Here is a 17461-nt window from a genome sequence, read left to right as displayed (position 1 = left end):
AAAAATAATATCCAGTGCTCAAAGTTAGTGAAAGTATGAGAGGTAACAGTCAGTGCCTACAATAGTACCTGGGCATGCAGAAAGCACTCAAAGTATTTTTTGGATGAATAAATAAATACAAAGCATCTAGCTTAATGCTTGATCTTCAGAAGGCACTCGATATACAACTGCACTTAACATTGTATATCAACACTTCATAGAGTTTTAAAAAGAGCAACCTCATCTGCTGAGTCCTATCACAGGAACACATTTACCACCACATCCAGAGATGCCATCACAGTGTCTACAGCATTTATCTACCATTCACCCACACTTAACCATGGTTTGTTTTGTTAATTGCCATCGTATGTGTATGGGTTATCTCCCCAACTAGATTAGGAATATACTGAGCCCAAGGATTGATGCTCGATGTCTTTGTAGCCCCAACACATACATTCATTCAACCCTGCTGTAATTGTTGATTTTGTGAAGCAGTTCACAATAGTAATTTACACAAAATAGAGGTTCAATAAGTATCTGTTGGTGGAACACAAAACACTGATTTACAGTATATATGGGAGAAAGAATAATAATGCACAAGGCATTTTACTGTTACATATAATATGCATATCATTCTTATAATCACCATCCAACTAATCAATTCCAAGTCTACACAGAAAGAAACTACAGTTTATGAGAAAAGTTCCCTCATCCAAGATCACCCAACTTAACTTTACTCAAGTTCATCTCAAAGATCCTTGTTCATTCCTCCAAACTATCTTGTCTCCCAAATGGGAATTTTCTAAAGGTCTTTCCCAATTTTACTTCATAAATCAAGCTTAGTCATATATCAAGGATACCCTTTCTTGGTGCTTCTTTTCATCCACCCACTGCATAGCTGCCACAGTCTATACAAATCTGTTCATAATTTCCCACTATTGACTTACATCCACAACCATCAATGAAATAATTTAATACAGTAAAGAGATAATCTGAGAATATTCCTGTTAGATAATGAAGCCCTTTAGAAAATATATCTTCCATGGATCCGCTGAACTTCAAGATGTCACATATAAATGTGCACACATATGAACATATAAATAGTTCTCTCTAAATACACTATCTTTACCTATACTATAAGCATTCCCAAATCCTTGTGAGGAACAAATCCCTCAGTAGTGGCAAGTGGTAACAGTGGAAGATAGTGTAGATCTTCACCAGAAAGTTACCTTGTGAACACACTGGTCGAAGAAAGAATCACCTCAATTCATCTTGCTAGACTCTTGCTAGACACACAATTCAGGCATTCCTTGACAGTGGGTGAAGGGCTTCTTACTCATTTCTGAAGGCGAAGCACTAAAAAAGGAATGCATTATATTGTGCTATGTGTATTGGATGATATGCCATGGTCCTGCGTCAGTTAGCCCAGAAATCCATGTTTCCTGGTTCAACAGCTCCAAAGAGTGCTAGAGCCCTCATCCTTTCCTACTGGTACCATGCGCAACTGTTATACTATTATTAGAAGAGCTCATTATGTCTATTCCCGGAGTAAGGATCTCTAGAACTCCTCAAGAGCAAGGATCTCGTCTTTTAAGTGTTCAACACTGTAAGAGCTCAGAAAAAAACTGGTTAAGTAACTAGTAGAAACAATACTGCAGGGATCACTCAAGTTATCCATCCTTGGGATGCCAACGGTATACCCCACACAACACATAAAGTAAGTTCTCTCATAAATTCCCCATCCTAACTGCACTACTATAAACAGCATTGGCTGAAATATGGAATTCTTAAAAATAAACTACCAACCCAGTCGAAATTCTTTAAGAACCAACTCTCAATTACTCAGGGACTAATTAAACAGAACATATACTTCTTTTTTCCACCCCTATTGGGTTTTTGGATTCTTAGAACATTGATTGGATAATCTCCAAAGAGTGGAGATGAAGTAAAACTAAAACCTGTCAGGGTTTATTTTGTCAGGTTCAGTAGCATCAAATCAAAAATAATAATAGATAGTACGTGCAGTTTTTTTATTCTAGATTTTACATAGTTGGCTATAATCAGATTGCAGCCAAAGAGGTCTAGAAAACAAGGAGGAAAAGCCCTACTTGGACATTTCCTAAATTCAGTCATTCGGAGGACTCATGTTCTGGCCCCTATAGTTAGTTTAAATCATTACTACTCCAGTTACCTATTTTTTCATCCTCATCTCCCAGCAGACTCATGCAACTAAAATATTAATTACAGTACATTAATTCCCCTCACACCAACCCTTCTACTTTCATCACCCTACCATTTTCACAATTAGGCATCATTTTAAAGTATTTCTTTCATTTACTCCTTCTACTTATTAAATGACTAGTTTGGGATAAATAAATTTCAGGTTTTGTATTCCGCACCATGTTAGAGCATGGTCTCTTCCCTCAAAGAGCCAATAGTACACAAGGGAAACTACTTTTTTCTCAAGACAAGATATACTCCTAGAAATATTCCGAGAAGTCCATACAATACACACATCAGAAACCAATCTAAAAATTTTAGCCAAGAGTTAAATCACTGACTTAGACAATCTACCTCCAGCCCTTCACAAAGCTGGACAAAGGTAAAATGATATGACCACTATACATCTGAATAACTCTTTATGGTTCTCAAAATCTGATTTTATTTGATTCTTTTAACAAAAGATGCAAGGCAAGTATTGCTGTTCCCACTCTGTAGATGAGGAAATGGAGGCTGAAGGAGGTAGAGTGACATATACAAGGTGATGTATCTAGTTATTAAATTTAGTCTTCTGATTCCTATTCTAGCATTCTATCCACAGACACAGTGACTCCCCAGACAAAGAAAAATAAGCAGTCTCTTCAACTCAGCACATTTAAACATGAAACTCACCATCTTAGGAAACAGATTTTACTCTACTTGAACCCTGGTTGTCTGCAGGACCTTCCTATAGCTGTTCTTGCCCCATTGTTTCTGCTGCATATCCACATGGACCAGATCCACTTATTTTGCTAATTATACAATTCAAAATGATCCACAAGCAGCAAATGACAATAAACTCCCGTTAATCATTTTTCTATCAATAATTACTCATTTTGATTTCTAGATTACACCTGGCCCAATGAAGGCTGTTAGTTCTGCTCTTAAAAAGGTAGGCTAATTTTGGTTTTCTTTTGTTTTTGCCAAACAAGATTTAGCGACCCCTTTATTACTCAAGACAGAAAGGGCAAGAAAACAGTCAGAAAAGGAGAGGGGAAGATTAAAGGAAGAAAAAAAAAGGTATAAATAGTACAAAGCACTGGAGTAGCACAAATGTACTGAAATGTTCTACCTCCAGAGATGGCTGCCCCCTCTGCCTGAGAATGACCTTTGCCCTAAAAGAAGGTCCTGGAGTATTGGAAAGAAGCCAACACCCTCCGAAATTACCAAAGAGATCTTAGTAGACAACAGCTGTATTCCCTGTGGAGATATGTTCAAAAGTTGACAAGTCTAAGCTAACACACGGAAACTCACTCATAACCCTGCAACATGGCACTTGGCACAAGTCAGCCCATCTTGGATTTAAGCCATAGAAGTTATGTGACAAATACCCGCAAAGCACTCAATGTAAAATTTCATTCACAAAATTTTACCACTGGCCCCCCCAAGACATTTAGAGTTCCAGAATCTTCCATATCACTGTATAACACTGTAACACTTTTATTAATTTACAATCATTTTATTCCAGTTTTTCCACTTTTTCAACTCCAAAGAATAAAACATTTACTTTCAGTAGAAAACAGGTGCTAAAATGCTAATTAAGAATCTAGTAAGTAAGGCAATACAAAGATTATCCAGGACAATCTCATAACTTCCTAATGTTTCATCCAAACTACAATTACATTTAGTGTCAATACATTCATGCATTCAAAGCAGCCCCACAAAATGATGTTTTTCTGCCAACCCCGTCTCATACTCTGCTTCCTGATCTCCAAATGCAGCTTTTTAACATTTGCAGGTATGTCAAGCAATTTATTTCCACAAGCCGGTCTTACCTTTCGGCGGTGATGAAACACAGAACTCTCTGGCGATCTTCACAATTGCTGTCCACTCTCAAGATTTCTCCTAAGGGTTCTAGCATTGGTTTAAAGAGAGGAAAGGTAAAATCAAAACACTGTCATCAAAAAGAAACCTTCAAATCCACCATCCCCAATTAAGAAGCCTACATTCTGAATCACTTAGGCATAATTTTACACCATGCCACTCGGTAAATTAAAATAAAATAAGCTGGTTGTAGATGAGTTGAAATGGATTTTAATCATTGGTATCATTCCCATGTCCTAAATTCACCCAATAAAGTCTCTCCTATTGTATATGACAGGCAGGTGAAAGTTACAAAGATCATTTGAGTCAACTTTAATTTCCCTCACTGCTTTTATCTTTAAAATTAAAGATATTTTACAGAAAACACACTGGAAAAACAATAGATATTACATAAAGTTTTTGCCCATATATTTAAGGACTTTAAATCACAAATTATACAAGTATTCAGAAATAATTTCGTACTCAGTGAAACAAAATTACAGTCTTAGAACCAAAAGGGACTTATTCGGACTATACATAACTCCACAGCTAAGAAACTACATAAAATTACCTTATACTTATCAGACAGTAAAATGAACAGCTCATAAAAGACAAATCTCAACTAAAGGTCTTTTCCATTTCTTCAAAGTTTTAAACACATTTCAACTTAGCAGTTTTATTAACATTCAAAATGAAGTCATCAGCTGAGACTCGTTAATTAAAAATTGATCAGAGGTACAGACACCAATAAATGCAAAAGCAAACAATTGTTTCCAATTCAGGGAGCGATCAATCTCAAATCCCTGAATAAAAGCAAAGTGTCTTTCCCATATAACTCATGTAGGATGGAAGTTACAGGGTCTGAGTCCTCAGAATTCATTGCTTCGATTTACTAAACTTTCAATTTCTGATCAGCATCCTTTCACACAACATCTGGCTGCTCGCTCAGGTCCTTTAATTACTTCCACGTCTGAACGGACTACGTAGCTACAAGTAAAGGCCAAACTTTGCTCTCGGCCTTCCGAACTTAAAAGACGCGTTTAACCACTAGAGGTCTCCCCTTGGCCAGTTTTGCACGTTCGCTATTTTGCTGCACTTGAAACTTTCCGGAGAAATGCTCTCTACTCGAGTCAGTGTTTTTCTAAAAACTTGCGCAAAAATCCACGCGACCGAGATAGCCAGCACAGAGCCTCTCGGACTCCCTAAACCAATAAAGACATCACAAACAACGCTCTAGGAAACCCAAAAGGAGAACTGGACGCACTCGCCCCGGCCGCGCCCCCCCACCCCAAATTCTTATTTCTCATCTCAGTTTCCCCTAACCTAACAATTAAAAATCTATTTTTGTTTCTGTGCACTCTGAATGATCTCGAATGCATTTTTCTGGCGGTGGCCCCGAGGTGGAGAAGAAGCGGGCCAAGGGATGCGGGGCGTTGGGGGTGGGGGCGGTGAGGGGGAGGGCCGTGCTCACAGCGCCCGAGGAAGTTGCCTAAGGAAAGGGACTCCGTTTTTCGGGTCCCCTCAAAAAATCGGCGGGGAGAGGGAGGAAAAGGAAGCGGGGTGGTGGCAGCAGGGGGACTCAGAAGGGAAACCGAAGCAACGTTTACCTCCGTCTCCCGTGGAAGGGTGGGGTAGAGCCGCGGTCCCCGCGCCCTGGAGAGCGGCTAGTTACCCCCACCTCCCTCTGAGCGCAGACGGACAGACCGACGCCCCCAGCCCTCCGCGGGGACCCGGGAGGAACCCGCCCGCTTTTAAACTTTCTCTCACGGTCGCGCTGCGGGCCGTGCTTTGACCGGGACTGGGGGAGGGGGGAATCGCAGGGCCTTTTTTTCTTTAAAGGTAATTAAAGTTTTACCACCAGTCCAAAAGTTGCACCCTCCCCCCGCCGGTGCCACCGTGCCCTCCTCCCCTTCCAGGGCTCTCAAGTTTTCCTCCCCGCCCGCCGGCCCCCACACTCCACCAGCTCGCGGGGCGCGCGGCGGATGCCTCGGCTCCTGCGCTTCCCGATCCCCACCCCCGCCGGCCTCTACTTCCCCCCGCCCCGCCGCCGCGGCGCGAGGACGGCCCGCGGGGCCCAGGACGCGAGTGTGCAAAGCCCATTATTCCGGAACGGCACACGCACGCGGCGCGAGGCGGGCGGCGGCCCCGGCCCCGGCCCCGACCCCTCTTTTCCTCCTCAGGATAAGGCAGGCGTAAACAAGTTGCAGGAAAAGCAGCCCCGCGCCGCCCCCACCCTCCCCCCCCAAGCCCGCCGCCCCGGCGCGGCCGCCGCCGCCGCGACCGCCGCCGCCGCCTCCCGACACACGCCCGCGCCCGCGCCCGCACCCGGGCCGGCGCGGCGCGGCACAGCGCGGGGCGAACGCCGCGACGGCGCGGGCTCCCGGCCCGGCCCGCGGCCCGCGCCCTCTCCCGCGCGGACGGCCGCCGCGGGCCCGCGCCGCCTAGCTTCCCAGAGCACTTTCCTGCCTCGGGCAGAAATAAACCGGAGGGTTTATTTTTGTGCAACTTTCCCAAAATGGCGGAAATTGGAGCTGATCTATATGAAATTCTCACACACTCGGTCGGGAAGAGGGAGGCGGCGAGGAAGCCACGCAAACTCTCGGCCGCCGAGCCCCGCCGCGGGTCCGTGTGTGTGCGTGCGTGTGAGTGTGCGTGTGCGCGGTGGGAGTCGGGCAGGCCTTTCCGCCGCGCACACACACAGCACACGCCGGGGAGACGCGCCTGCACATTCAACCAGTCCATTCTCCGCAACCCGAAAGGGGAGAAAGTGGCCCGGCCTCTTTTCCCACTGCCTCGGTCTCCCGTACTTGTACTTCTCGCGCTCGCCCGCCCGCTCGCTCGCTCTCCGGTGCGCGCCCGGCACAAAGGCCACACGGGCGGAGGGGGCCGCAGGGGTGGCGCGCGGGGCTCGCGCCTCCCGCCGCACCGATCCGCGGCCCCGGCCGCCCCCGCGCCCCCCGCCGGCGCCCCCCGCCTCGGCGGCCGCGCTCGCCGCCTGGGCTGCGGCTCCGCGGCGCCCACCCGGACACGCACCCCGGCGGAGCCCGGCGCCGCCGCGCTCCCCCACCCCGCGCCCGGTGTCACGAAAGCGACCAAAGTGACAAGCTCGGGGGGCGCGGGGGAGGGGGCCACACGCATCCCGCCGCCTGCGCGCCAGCCTGAGCCCGACGCGGCCGCCTCGCCCCGGCTCCCTTCCGCACGGCCCCCCACACCCTTCCCCGTGTGCGCGCAAAGAAAAAAATACAAGTCTCTCCTCCCCCCATTTTTTCCTTTCTCTTTTCTCTCTCTTTTGTTCCTCTTTCACACTCGCACTCACTACTTCAGAGTGAGATGCCCAGAGACTCCCCCTCCAGCCGTTTCCGAGTCACTTGCCCACTTTTTTCCCCGGGATTAAGTTTTCTCCTCTTTCCCAGAGGCGCAGAGAAGTGGGGGAGAAACCCCTTCTGTCCCTCCCCTCCCCTGATCTGTTTCACAAGACGAGGGTGCGCTTCCTTCCCTCTATAGGGCTCTTAACTTTCATCCTCACCCAGAAAAATAAATGAATGGCTTTTGCACGGACAAATCTTCAGATTAATTAGAGATTAGATCCGATCAAACGCTTCTTACCCCCAAATTTTCTCTTTTTTTTTTCTCCGTCTCACGAGTAGTCCTGACAAATGGTCCAGGGCTGCGGGCGCAGTGCGCATGTGCGCGTAGAGTCAGGGCTGGGGAGAGGGGAAACTGCGCTGGTGCCGGTGCCGCCGCCGCCGCCGCCGCCGCCGCCGCTGCCGGGGAGGCTCGCTCTGGCTTCCCTGTTACTGCTGCTGCGCCTTCGCCGCTGGAAAGCAGCAATAAAGCCGGGTGGCAAATGCAGCTGCCCGCAGATCCTGTTTCAGGTGCATCTTTTCAATAGCCCGGTCACCGCCTCAGAGCTGGTTCAAGAACAGTCCAAACAAATAGGAAACACTGCTAAGGTTCCAGATTTCTTTGTCTATTTTTCACTTTACTTTTTTTAAAGGCAATTCTCAGAGCAGCGAATCCACCATGTGCTGTGAAATGTATGCATTCAGCCATTAGAGTGGGCCTTAGTCTTGCACAAACACTACCCAAAGGCTAAATACATGCTACAGGTCATGAAAAGTAACAAAGTTGTAAGCTTTGGGAGAGTACAATCTCCCTCTCTGATGGCTGGAACAATGCATAATAAAGAAAGTGTGCATATAAAACTCGTGCCTTCTTTCCGCTTCCTAAGTGCGAATCTTTATTGACAGCTCCAACATGTTAGGCCTCTGTCGAGTGATAGGCTGAGATTCCTACAGCCTATCAGAACACTGTGAAAGTCCCTTGGCAATAAGCAGGTCCAGGACTACCCTCTTAAGGTATTCAGTCAAGATGGCTGAGCGGTCCTAAATGGCAAAACCTGTCTTTGTTAAAGCGTCAAAACTAGATCAAGAGAGTATTACATTTCAGTATTGACAGCTTTCGGCGCATTGACTGCAGGCCGCCGTTTGGACAGCTTCACCCGTCTTCTTTTCCACTGAATAGGAGTACTTACAAAATAATTCGAGTAATTAAAGTTTTGATAAACATTTTGATGTCAATAGCAGAGTTTGCTGTGTGGAAAAAAAAAAAAAGTAGCATGTGTGATTTTAGGAATGAGGGAAGCATGTCTTAGATTTTGCAGAGGTGGGGAGGTAAAAGGAAGTCCCCATCCCCAGAGTAGACTATTTATTTTGCATCTAATAAAGGGTAAAGGAGGCCCTTTTCTGAAACTGCTGCCTGAGGCCTAGAATTTAAATATATCACAGATGGAAGTTCTATATTAAAAATCCTTCTCCAGTGTAGGGAATATTATTCTTGATTGAATTTTTTCACTTAAGGAATGTTTCTTGAACCAGTTTCAGAAAATAAACTCTTAAATTCTTTCCTTAGGACCATGAAATTACCCTATAGAAGCAGACCACCCGATATATCTAATGTTGGTGTAGTGACCAAATTCTCCAAACCAAAAATCAGGACATATGCCTTAACATGTACTCCAGAACAAAGGGACAAATCCTGTGAAGCTGAAATGAACTTATAAAATGCTTCATACGTTGAACAGCCGTTGGCTGAGGGGTGTGAAGTAGAGAAGGCTGGGTAGTGTGAGCTGTAGATGATCTCAAACCACCAGTTCACTATTGATTTCACCCACCACATTCAACCCTTTTCAGAGCTGTTCCCAAACAGCTTAATTAACTGATCTGAATTTCAGCTTCTCTCCTTTTCTCTCTAGCCCTTGAATAATAAGCAGTGAAATGGCCAAAGGCAAACTACAGGAGGAGAAGGAAAGAAAGGGCATGAGCTATGTACAAAACTAAGACCTCGCCCCCATAGAAACTAAATTAATTTTAGATTCCTCTTTCTGAAAAATCCATTTTAGATTCCTTCTCTCAAGATAATTTCTAGATGATATTTCTGTTGTACATACGTTTTCAGAGATACTGGTTCAACAGTCTATAAATGTGTATTAATGGCCAACCTGTGCTAAGTGCTCTGCAAGGTGCTGAGGATAAACAGGTGACCAAAACTAGGCCCCAGCTACAAGAAATTCAGCCTGGTAGAGAGACAGTGTAGTAAATTGGGCATTATGTTACAGTAATGTTATATGGAAAATGTTATAGCAGAGGATGTAGAGCAAACACAGTTGAGCACCAGTGGCAATAAGGAAAGGCATTCCAGTAGAAGTGATGGCTAAGCTGATTCTTGAAGGACAAATATCCAGGGTACAAGATGTCATCCTTCTTCCCAGAAGGTGTCTGGGAACATGAACCAATCAGAGAAGTAAAGGTCCGAGTGTTTCAAGAGCAAGGCTTGCCTAGAAAGTGTACTGACAGAGGTTCACTAACAGAAATAAGGATGACTTGAGGCTCTCTATGATACACTCTTTCTCCTCCGGAGATCATTATTAAAACCTCATCTCAATTTTTCTCAAGATGTGGTTCAGGATAGTAAAGATTTTGAAAGTACTTGTAGGAATAATGACTTTAAAGGCTGCTGTCAAAGTTTTCTACAAAGAATCCTTTGGCGCCACTATGCAAAACAGAGGCAAAATACATTATTAGAAGCTAGGTAACATGATTTTATTCTTTGCGTAAATGGGTACTATTTACCAGACCTTTCTCCATCTGTTCACTAAATGGTAATATACTAGCAGAGGCTTCTTTGCCATCCCTTCCACCTTCCGCCATTCACTCACTTGTTAATGATTCCTGATGAATGCCTTCTTTCCGGCATCACTTAATCTCATCATCCTCTACCACTCTCCCACCTTCCCATCCCACCCTCCTCCACCCTGCCACATGTAAATACCAAATCCATGCTTCAGGTTCAGGTCTATAACTTCCCTGACATCCCACACTCAGCTATGAGCTCACTCCTTTATTTTTCTTTATATTTATTTGTTTATACCCAAACTTGTCCACCCCAAAATGATTTCAGGTTACCACATTCCCAAATATTCTGAAGCTAAAGTCATTTTACATAGAAAATTTTACAAATCACTGTACTCACTCTCCAGAGAATTTTTGAAGCCTCTCATCACCCCATCCCCCACCCTCCTGGATGTCATTCAAAACTTCTCACTGTACTCCATCCTGGAACGTTGATGCTGCATGCACTTCATTTTAGAAACCTTAGCTCCCACCGGACGTGGTGGCTCACGCCTGTAATCCCAGCACTTCAGGAGGCCCAGGTAGGTGGATCATCTGAGGTCAGGAGTTCGAGACCAGCCCAGCCAACATGGTGAAACCCCCTCTCTACTAAAGATACAAAATTATCTGGGCATGGTGGTGCATGCCTACAATCCCAGCTACTTGGGAGGCTGAGGCAGGAGAATCACTTGAACCCAGGAGGCAGAGGTTGCAGTAAGCCGAGATTGCACCACTGCACTCCAGCCTGGGCAACAAGAGTGAAATTCTGTCTCAAAACAAACAAACAAACAAACAAAAGCACTTAACACCCTTTTCCTAACACTATGCTTGTCCTGCATTGATAAGACAGGCCCCTCATGTCCTGGAAAAACTCGAGGATTATGTTTTCCATGAGCCAGCCCATCACAAATTGAAAGTGCCCAGGAGTGAAGTCCAAGAGACTGGTGTTCTAATCCAGTTCTGCCACCACCACTGGGAACCATTAGGCATGTCACCTCACGTTTTAGGAGCTTCAATTCTCTCCCTACTTAGATAAAGTAAACAGAGTAATTGATTTTTTCCCTTTTTTTCTCCTTTTAATTGGCCCTGCTTCCTGGAGTTTTTGTTGTTGTTGTGTTTTGGAGACAGTCGCTCGCTCTGTCACCTGGGCTGGAGTTTAGTGGCGCAATCACAGCTCACTGCAGCCTCGACCTCCCAGGCTCAAATGATCTTCCCACGTCAGCCTCCCAAATAGCTAGGACTACAGGTGCACGCCACCATGCCTGGCTGATGTTTTTTATGTTTTGTAGAGATGGAGATCTCGTTATGTTGCCCTGGTGGTTTCAAACTCCTGGGCTTAAGTGATCCTCCTGCCTCGGCCTCCCAAAGTGCTGGAATTACAGGAATGAGCCACTGCGCTCAGTCTGATTTCTGAAGTCTCCTTGAAAGCCGTGTATCTCCCCACCCCTTCTCACATAACAGCAACACAATCATATTTTAGTACAAATAATATGGAACCGAGAAAGGGATTTTTAAGTAAAGAGTAAAGGCTCATCTGTTAGGTATCATAATGTTATCAATGAATAGCTCATTCAGCTTGGCTTAAGCCTGGTACTAATGAGATGAAGGTCATGGGTTTCATTCCCTAATGGCTAGTTAGTTTTGATCTGTTTCATAGCCACAGACTGCTTTCCTAACCCTGGTCCCCCATGTTACAATGTGTGCTATTGGTCACAAGTCTTAAGGTAAAATTGAACCTTTCTATAGAAATTTTCTAAAAGAACAATTCTTGAAATCATTCTTTTAATGTATTATCTTACTGTTACCTATGAGTCAAGTTATTGATTTTTTTTAGCCTATATAATTGTGTGCTCTGTGTTTTTCCAACTATAAAAATGATGTTAACATTGATTTGGCCAAAATTCTTATCATTGATATTTGTAAGAGCTGAGTTTGGTCTTCCTGTTAATGTTCTAGATAACACTGAAATGTTCTTATAGGTCTTTTCATTTGAATACCAATCTCTTGCTTGTGATACATCTGTATCTAACACTCAGCACAAAGCTTGTGATAATAAAATGTAATTGAAATGCTGAGGGGAAAAAAAAGGGGTATAGTACTCATCAGGTGAGGAAAGGATTATATAATATGTATCACATTCTAAACATCGTAAGGAAATTAAATATATAAAGATGTGATGTGAATATATATTATCATTTCATTTAGATATGAAGAAGGTAAGATAGAAATATTGCAGACATATTCAAAAGAATAGAATAATATGGGATTGTCAACTGACTGCTAAATTAAAAAGAAAAAGACAGTTGATAATTCTTCATAACACACTCACTTAAAACCTAAATTCAGAAGCCATATAACAAACAATATTGGAAGGAACAAGCCAGACTTCAGAACATGCCTGTGACAATAACCGCCAATACACTTAGATCCTGGTTCTAGAATGTTCTTTCCATTTGACCTGATCTCCTGGCCGCAGCTGATTGGTCCAAGATTGGGCATGAAATCTAAGGGCTGAATAGAATAGCAGGGGTGGCCTGTGAGTCAGCAGGGAATGTGCTTCCCCATATGAATAGCCAATCATATTCTCACACTTGGCCACATTAACTGAAGACACTGGGGATAAAAGTTAGTTGATAGCCATTACAAAAACAATTAATAAACAACTCAGAGAGAAAAAGCATGGGTATATTAGCAATTAGACAGTAAAAACTATGCATAAGTAGAAACCATAAGTTAGAGAAAAACAGAGATAGGTGGCTGGAGGCCCAAAAGATAAAGGTGCCAGAACTGCAGTGGACTCTGCATGTCTTCTTATTCCCAAATGCCATTCCAGTTTTGTGAGGCCTCATCACTCTGTGGTTACCAGAAGGGCTACTTGTAGAGCAGGATTCCTGTCTTCACTGGTATCCCAACAATAGCTCCTCACCGCTTATGGAAAATTGGGGCATTTTTTGAATCGAATAGAAAAACCAAAGACCCCAAGCAATGTATATGACTCATTCTCTTTGGCCTTACAAAATTATAGGGGACCAAGTTAGACAGTCAGTTTAGTCAATCCAGTACCCAGTCATTTTTTCTCATTAGTGGAATATTCAGGCCGAATTTCAAGGTTCAAATCCCAACTCCACTACTTGCTAATGTGTGATCTTGGACAAGTTATTGAACCTCTCTTGCCTCAGTTTCTATATCTGTAAAATGGGTATACTGAAACCACCTAGTTCATGGGGTTGTTATGAGGATTTGATGGACGCATCCAAGAAAAATCCTTGGCACTTGGTTAGCAAGCAATAAATGTTAACTTCTTAAAAGGAACTTTTTCCTGTTTTATTTTTATTGAATATTGACAAATTATCATTGTATATATTTATGGGGTATAAAGTGATGCTGTATGTATACAATGTAGAATGATTGAATCAAGCTAATTAACATGTCCATCATCTCAAATAATTATCATGTATTCTTTCTGTCTAAAGGGAACTTTGTACCCCTTGACCCGATTCCTGGCCACTCCCTAGCCTCTGGTAACCACCATTCTGCACTCTCCTTTTATGAGTTCAATTTTTTGCAGCTTCCACATATAAGTAAGAATATTTGGTATTTCTCTTTCTGTGTCTAGCTCATCTCACTTAGCATAATGTTCTCCGGATTCACCCGTGTGGTCACAAATGGCATAATATCCCTCTTTTTAAAGGCTGAATAGTTTTCCATCATGTGTATATGCCACATTTTCTTTACGCATTCACTGGTTGATAGACACTTAGGTTGCTTCCCTATCTTGGCTATTGTGAATGATGCCACAATAAACATGGGAGTGCAGATATCTCTTCAACAGGCTGATTTCAAATCCTTTGGATATATACTCAGAAGTAGTATTGCTGGGTCGTATGGTATTTTTATTTGTAGTTATTTTAGAAACTCCATATTATTTTCCATAATGGCTATATCAGTTTACATTCCCACTCACAGTGTACAAGGGTCCCCATTCCTCTACATCACTGTCAACACTTGGTATCTTTATTTTATTTTTAAGAATAGCCATTCTGACAGCTGTTCAATGATATCTCATTGTGGCTTTAATTTGTGTTTCTCTAATGATTAGTGATGTTGAGTACTTTTTCACGTACCTATTGACTATTTGCATATCTTCCTCTGAAAAAGTCTATTCAGATCCCTGGCCAGGCTTTTTTCTGTTTTGTTCCCTGTGTACTCGTAGCACCCAGAACTGTACCTGCACGTGGAAGGCATGCCAAAAACATTTACTAAATGACTTAAAGAAGTATTCTTATGTGAATTATTACGCTGCTCTTGGACTTGTGTCTTTTCTGGCTAGTTACTAGACCATAGGTATTGTATCAGAGTTATGTTCATGGGCAACACCCTCCTAAAAGTTCCTAAAAGCATGTAAACAGAGAGTGTTAATGGAATTCATAGGCCTTATTTCAAAGGAGCCTGCTGTTCAGAATATATTATCTTTATTTAGCATTTATATTACACTTTTACATTTTCAAAGCCCTTTTCAGTTTTTTAACTAAATATTTGTTATAACATTCCTATGTTATCTTTCATAAGGGAGATAACTGAAGCATGGTTCCAATTGCTAATACCTATATCTAGAATTCAATTTATCACATAAATACAGTTAATGTAACTATATGTTAAAAAAATTTGGAACATTACTTTGTTCACGTAGAATGCTGAATGGAATGTCAATGTAAGAGAAGAAGACAATCTGTTACTTTAAATTATACTAGCTATGCCTTGCACTTGGTTCTATTTCAGAAACTAGAATCAATAGAAAGGTTTTTAAACTGAGGTTTCTCAATGGGTTTGAAGTCTTTAACGAATGAAATTTTGAAATTCAATATTGAAACATTTCACCATGTCTCAGTAATTTCCCCATACTATTCTGTGACAGTCTCTTCAAGACAAGTAGTTCTCTCCTAGTGTCAGTATGTTGAGGGTTTCTGCATGCATGCCCTTAGAATTTGTTGACAGTGAAAAATAAAACTGGTAAAAATCAGCATACTATCAATAAAATCAGCCAAGAGTTATCTAACTTAAGGGTCTATAAATAAGGTTAAGGAGATTTGTGAAACACCCAAACTCAATCAGGCATCTCTGTGGAGTTTCAGGAAAGTCGGAAAATGTGTTAGTGTGAAAGATACTGAGTTTCAGTCACTCTTTCAATGGGTTGCCTTCCGGTAGAGTAAAACCATCCTAACTCAGAGGAGCCCTCAGTAAAGCTAGACTGATTTACTCATTTGACCCTATCTGACTCCCTCTTCCTTAGCCCAACCAGCTGTTTACCAATCTTGACACCAGAGTTTCCCACGGCCTCACAGTGTTGCCTCTCTATCCCAATGTAAACTACTTCAAGCCAGGTGTGGTGGCTTGAGGTCATGAGTTCAAGACCAGTCTGGGCAACATAGTGAGACCCCCATCTTTAAAAAAAAAAAAATTAGCTGAGCATGATGGTGCACACCTGCAATCCTAGCTACTCAGGAGGCTGAGGCAGGAGGATTGCTTGAGCCCAGGAGTTCCTAGTTGCAGTGAACTGTAATTTCACCACTGCTCTCCAGCCTGGCCAACAGAGTAAGACCTTCTCTATAAAGCAAAAAAACAAAACAAAAAAACACCAAAAACTGTCAGCTCTTCCTTTTAACTTGCAAAGTCTCTTTCTCTCCTATTCCTGGGGAAAGAATATTCCTGTTTCTCCGTGCCCCTCACTATCCCTTGATACGTGCTCTTGATCACAGCCTATCTCTAGTCCTCCATGAATTTCCATTATTCTCCCAAAATTTTCAGTTGACTGTTCTCCACTAGCTTTTTCCTCAGAGCCAAAAAAATTATGCTCCTATCTTGCAGGTCCTCAAAACGAAAACCTTTCCTCAAATCTACATCACTTCAAATACCGTACCATAATTTCACCTTTCCTTTGCTGCCAAACTTCATAAACAAGAAGTTTACACTCACTTTCTTTGTTTCCTTACTTCCTATACATTCCTCAATCCACAGACACTGCTATATATACTTTCTTCTCTGTAAAGTGTCCAATGACTTCCTAAGTGTCAAATCTAGTGGCCACAGTCTATTTCCTATTTAAGATTTTTTTTTTATCTTTTTTAATTTTATTTTTTTTCTTTTATTATTATTATTATTATTATTATTATTATTATTATACTTTAGGTTTTATGGTACATGTGCACAATGTGCAGGTAGGTTACATATGTATACATGTGCCATGCTGGTGCGCTGCACCCACCAACTCGTCATCTAGCATTAGGTATATCTCCCAATGCTATCCCTCCCCCCTCCCTATTTAAGATTTTAGAAGCACTTGACAGTGTTGACTAATCCCTTCTTTGAAATGGCCTTCTCATGCAGCGTCTTTGTCAATTCATTGTTCTGACTGTTCTCTTATTCCTCAAACCCAGTCCCACTTTCTCTTCTCACACGATAGATACTCGTGCTTCCGGCATTAAGTTCCGGTCTTATCTTCTGTCATTACAGTGTCTCCTCAGTCAGCTTATTTATGTTCTTCCTCAGCATCGCTGAAGTCATCTTTGTGTAGAGAGGGACTATATTTTTATTCATAAGCATTTAACTGAAATTTACATTGCCGAATTATTGAGAGACAAGTCCACATGGATATTCCATGTGTTTGAAGACAATGGAATAGTATGGTGTTTTGTTTTTTTTTTTTAAAGTTTGAACTTTGCCATTAGGTCTGGGTTGGAATCGTAGTTCCACCCCTTTACTAGATATTAGACAGTAACTTATTCTACATAAACAGAGTATCCTCCCATGTACAATAATCCGTACTTCACAAGGTCATTATCAAGATTAAGTGAGATAATGCATGTAAAGTGCCTAACACATAAGAGCTCAATAAATGGTAGCTATTATTTTTGCCTGCTTCTTTTTCCTCTGCATTCTTCATCTCAGTTTATAATGTTACCATGCTCTCAGGCACTGATTTAACAACAACTTCCTCTTCCTGCCACCCACATCCAGTTGGTCAACAGATCCTATTAACAGTTCCACTATAATATCTCTACTCCCAGCGAGGCACAATGGCTCACGACTGTAATTCCAACACTTTGGGAGGCCGTGGTAGGTGGATCACTTGAGCTCAGGAATTCAAGACCAACCTGGGCAACATGGTGAAACTCGGTCTGTACAAAATATACAAAAAAATTAGCTGGGCATAGTGGTGCGTGCCTTTGGTCCCAGCTACTCAGGAGGCTGAG

The 17461-nt window shown here is 42.7% G+C and overlaps 1 protein-coding gene across 21 annotated transcripts in view; it reads right to left on the bottom strand.

Annotated features, from left to right (window-relative positions):
• The window catches only part of L3MBTL3 (L3MBTL histone methyl-lysine binding protein 3), a 123910-nt gene extending 115758 nt beyond the window's left edge, over positions 1 to 8152 (bottom strand). The window contains exons 1-3 of one of the 21 annotated variants that reach the window (XM_063666576.1): positions 7648 to 8152; positions 4014 to 4092; positions 1209 to 1335 (exon numbers count right to left, since the gene is read on the bottom strand). The gene's annotated coding sequence lies outside the window, so the exon portion shown is untranslated. Of the gene's footprint in view, positions 1 to 1208; positions 1336 to 4013; positions 4093 to 5648; positions 6047 to 6594; positions 6789 to 6848; positions 6950 to 7074; positions 7253 to 7357; positions 7469 to 7647 lie in introns of those variants that run through there. The other 20 variants (XM_063666581.1, XM_054492324.2, XM_063666572.1 and 17 more) reach the window with 20 other exon arrangements.
• Positions 8153 to 17461: the final 9309 nt, after the last annotated feature.

Source organism: Pongo pygmaeus, chromosome 5 (assembly GCF_028885625.2).
Source record: "Pongo pygmaeus isolate AG05252 chromosome 5, NHGRI_mPonPyg2-v2.0_pri, whole genome shotgun sequence".
NCBI classification, from domain to species: domain Eukaryota; kingdom Metazoa; phylum Chordata; class Mammalia; order Primates; family Hominidae; genus Pongo; species Pongo pygmaeus.
This window is presented reverse-complemented; position numbering and strand designations above follow the sequence as displayed.